Genomic DNA, 5,346 nt, shown 5'->3' on the forward strand with positions numbered 1-5,346 from the left:
GGGCATGGACACAGGCATGGACACGGACACAGCCATGGACACAGGCATGGACACGGGCATGGACACGGGCACGGACACGGTCACGGGCATGGGCATGGACATGGGCACGGCATGGACACGGCCACGGGCATGGAGATTCACATGGCACGGGCATGAACGTGGACACAGGGAGGGATATGGGCATGGACACGGCACAGACACAGCACAGACACAACATGGACATGGGCATGGACACAACATGGATGTCAACACAGGCATGGACACAGACACCAACACAGGCAGGCACATGGGCATGGGCAAGGAACATGAACATGGCACGGACACAGACATCAACACAGGCATGGACATGAACATGGAATGGACATGGACATCAACACAGGCATGGACACAGGCACAGACACGGGCATGGACACCAACATGGGCACGGACACCAACACAGGCACAGACATGAACACGGGCACAGATATGAACATGGATATGCACATGGACACCAAACCGACTCGGGTGCCATGGGCATAGCCAGTGACACAGACATGGGCACTGACACAGAAATGGCCATGAACACGGACACGACCATGGATATGGGCACGAGCACCAACAAGGGCACAGGCACAGACACAGGCATGGGCATAGGCACAGACACGGGCACAGACATGGGCACCAACATGACACAAACACCAACATGAACACAGGCACCAACATGGGCACGGGAACTGACATGAGCATGGGCATGGACATGGACACAGACATGGGCATCAACATGAGCATGGACACCATGGACATCCAACTTTGACCTTGGCAAAGAAAGGTCTGATGTCCCGCACCTGGGAGTTCCAGATAGCCTGGGTGACATCTTCTTTATGACGTCCTCCTTGCCTTTGGGACAGTGTTCATACCTCCCGTGCAAGGGAAATAAAATTGCTGATGCTGCATTTCTTGCCTTTCTGGAAGACTGATGGAAGAAACATTTGCTCCAAATGCTGGTCCTTTCTTTCCATACCACATCGCACGTCACACTATCAATTATTAAGTCTCAAGCACGTGGTGATTTTTGCTGTTACAGGCAGCTAGACATGGTGTAGTATGTATTTTAATTTTAACACAGAGACTGCCCATAAAAGAGAAAGAATGTGGAGTTCACGCTGAGAGGCTATTTTTGATTCCGGTTTGGAGACCAAGGAATTGCTGTACAGTGCATATGGGCTGTAAAATCACTGCATGCTTTGGAACATCCTGTCAGGAGACCATATGTGTTACAGCATTTAATAAGAGTTTGTTTTCCTCTCCATATGCTTATGTAACTGTGAGAAAGGTCACTGAAATCTTTGAATACGTACAGACAACAAAGATACCTGATGATCTTACTTGAGAATTCTCTACCCAGCTTTGTTTTCCTTATTTATTTATTTATTTATTTATTTATTTATGTTATTTAAAAATAATTTTTTCATGGATGACCTTGGTAAGTGCATTGGAAAACACATTATCTCATCCACTGCGCCTGAAAGCTTTGCATGCCATGCACAAAAAAAAAAAAAAAAAGAAAAAGAAAAAGAAAAAGAAAAAGCAGTTATGCAAGCCCCTATTTTTGCAAAAACAACTGATGTAGATACATCTTCCTACTCCCAGGAAATGTATTATTCCTCTGCCTAACACCAGCCGCTGTTTCAGTGCTTGCGATGATTTTTTAAAATCCCTTTAAAACACACACACCCATGCACATTGTTAATTAGCATTGTAACAAGGCTTAATATACAAAGAATGGGCTGCAGTAACTGAGCGTATTCAGTGATAATGAGATTTACCCTGTAGCCTCTCAATTTACTATTGCAGGCCTGATTAGTTTAGTTGTCCATGCAGCATCTCAGAAATAAAGTGCAAATGAAAAGCTGAGCGTGCTTGGCAAGGCATGTAAGAACCATAAGAGCTCCAGGTTTTATTTGTTCATCACCGCAAACGAGCGTGATACACTCATGGCAAAACAGCCCAACATACCTCCGAGGAGGCCTCTGTGCATCAGGATACAGGCCCCAGTGCCAGAATTCCCTGCTCGTTCATTCAGGATGAATTCTGGTAACTCCTCAAGCTGGGGTCTACAAGAGGCTACTAAAAAGATGTAAACTAAAGCTGCTTCCACCTCAGTAATGAGCTAGTTCAGTCAAGGATGACCCTACTTAAGCTTTACTGTGAGCTGTGTTCCGAGGCTTCACAGGCCACAGGTAGGAGCTCATGGGCTGCATTTGAGGACTCCTGGCTGTGGCCGATGGGAGGATGTGTCCCTGCTTTCCGTTCCCAGCCCTGTTGGAGACTTGCCCGAGGATCATTCCCAAGTTAGCAGCTCTCTGCCTGTATTTTCCCATTTATAAAATGAGGATAGTTAAAGCTCGCCTCCTGCATGGCAGTCGTTCAAGGTGTAGTTTATTGATATTTTTAATCATTGCTTTGCTATTCTTCGTAAATTCTCTGCTAGAGATTAAGCTCAGGAGTGGAAGTGCTGCCCTTGATCAAAAGTGCTAGATTTGAAAAGTTGCTCTTCTTGATACCCGACAGCAGTAACCTGTGATCTCTCATCTGTGGATCAGTTATAGGATGGAGATGATTTTTGTTTTAGGCAATATTCACCACGACTGTATGCTAGTTTGAGAATGTGTCCCTCAGGAGATTTCCTACTGAAATGACTCCCTTTTAATTTGGGTCATTTTAACATTTGTTCCTTGTGCTAAGTCACCTGAATCAATCAGTTGAATATTTTGCACTATATATCAGCTGTTTAAAACATCTTTTTCTTTTCTCTTATTTTTTTCTTAAGGTATTGGATTGCTCCTGTTTCCACTCAAGTCCCCAGGAGCTTTATCAGTTGCCTTCAGTGAATCCTCAAAATCAGCATTTCTACCGATGCATGAAATTCAAGTAGCCAGCTGTGAAAATTCAGTGCTTGCTTGCAAACTGCTCAACAGTAAGGCATGAAAAGCCTACATTTAAAAGTGTTGATCAAATTGGGATACTAAGCCTGAAATCCAATTGCAATTAATGTAACTGATAGCTGTATATGTTCTGCAGCTTAAAAGTCTAGTCCCAATGGCTGTGAAACTGAGCTTTTGAATGTGCAGCATTCATTTTTTTTTCACTATTTTTGCTTATTTTAGCATTTGTTAGCATTCATGGGACAGACACAATAAGCACACATTCCTTAGAAATGCGATCAAACCACATCTGATAAAATAACCAACATTTAATCCCATATCTGGAACTCTGGCCTCGATTTTGTTTTAGGTCAACAGAGATGAGCTCATTTCTGTAAACTTAAAACCCAGAGGACAAGCTGTTTGTACCCACGTGAAACAGGAGCACTGGCACTGAGGAACATAAGAGCCAGGAATGAAATACAGAGCTATAACTCATTGCGAAAAATTAGGCTTTGTATGTCTGATCTCTAAGCCCTTCTGTTCCTCATTTATTTTCCAAATGGTTTGTTCTCTTTATGTATGGAGCTACTGAGAATGATTGTTGTTATGAAAACACCACCAGAAACATGTATGTGTGCACTGCATAATAACCCCAAAACACAAGATGCGCACAAAGAAATGAGAGCCAGGTAAAGTACTGGGAACACCATCTATTGCAGATCTTCTTACGGATGTGCGGGTCATTCACACAATGTTCAATGTGCCACATGAACAGGAGAAAAGATACATTAAGCCTTTGGGAAGATGCAGGAAGAACAGTTATATGACAAGATCAAAACCAAACATACAATTTAAGCCAGTTGATCAAGGAACACAAGTCTGTGCTTAAGTCGTGCAGTAGCTGAAGTCACTCCGACTACAAGGGACCTACTGACACATTTTAATGCTAAGAGAAAGCTCTTAATGCAAAATGAAACCCACGAGGCAGCCTGTATCCCGTGCTACAGCAGGGCTGGTGGAGGACTGAGACACAGAAACCCTGCTGCCTCTGGGCACGCGGGGATGCCTTGGATGCAGGGTGAGACATCCTGCTGCGACACAGGAGCCCCAGTCTCTCGTGGGGCTGGACCCATGTGTGCTCTGTCTCCTTCAACACAGTCCTGTGAAGTTGCTCTGCATTGCTTCACTATTTAATACCGCAGAGCCTCTCACACACAAGCAGCCTATGGGGAACATATGGACGGTAGACACTCCTCACATGTAGCACGTACAGAAGGGACGTTCTTTCTCATCAGCTTGCAAATTCACAGCATATAAAGAAAACTTTAAAAAGCATTTTCTCTGCAATGAAAGAAATGGGGCAATTAGTAGCAATACTTAAATGATTTCTGTTGATTCTATGTTGTGAGGTTCTCGTCCTCTTGTTTGGTCACAGGAGATGTAATACAGGATTAAAATGTAAGTTTCTGTTTAGAAAGGGTTGTATTGATTTTATGCGACATCTAATTGCTTTGCATTGCATATTGTGTATAACCACACAATTTCTCTCTCACAAATAACAGAGCCCAAGGCTTGCTCGCTGAACTGGACAAATGAGCCTTTCCCTATTTTGAGTTACTCCAAAACATAATAAAATAGTCCTTTGTTTCATCTGCTCTAAGAGGTAGAAACCCACATTTAGAGGAACATGTATATTCCATAATCAGAAGAGATGATTGATGGTAGAGATGAGCCAATCCCAAAAAGGGAAGAAATTTGGATCCATGTCGTAACCCCAGAGTTATTAGGTCCTGTCTATAGTCAAGAGAGTAAAACTTATTGCTTAAAAGCTACAAGAACATGACTCTTGCAGAGCCAAGCTTGCAGCTACCAATGCTGCCATTACTGCATTTCTACTGAAGGACAAGGAGCTGTAAACAGGTTGTTCAGATATTTTCTACTAGCTGAAAACAGAAAGCAGAGCCAAAAGGAGCAGGGCTGCAACTTGAAAAATGTTTCCCCAAAGTAATCTGCATAGCAAAAGTCCTGCAGCAGGAGAGGAAGGCTCCTGTTCTGAAAACAGAGTGTGTGTGAATACAGTACTTCTGAAAGCCTCATGACTGAGCAAAGAGGTGCACAACAATCCTACCAAGCCCACAGACTTGCTTTTACTGCTTTTAATACAAATAAATAAATACATACATACATACATAAATGTCTGGGGACCAAGTAATCTTGCAGGAAGAGCAAAAGGGGAAAAAGAAAAGTTACATAAATTCACGTGGAAAATTTACTATGTTCTCTTCTGGGGAGAAACAGACCCCCCAAGTGCAGACTATATATAGTTTGGGACCCCAGGACAATATTGACCCAAATTGCTATGTCCCTTGCATAACTGTCCCAGTACTAGCAACCCGGTTTGTCACTGGTTTCCAGTTGTGTAAAAGTCTTCATGAAATAT

The sequence above is a fragment of the Nothoprocta perdicaria genome, unplaced genomic scaffold, assembly GCF_003342845.1.
Source record: "Nothoprocta perdicaria isolate Ctin4 unplaced genomic scaffold, notPer1 scaffold_69, whole genome shotgun sequence".
Classification (NCBI taxonomy): Eukaryota; Metazoa; Chordata; class Aves; order Tinamiformes; family Tinamidae; genus Nothoprocta; species Nothoprocta perdicaria.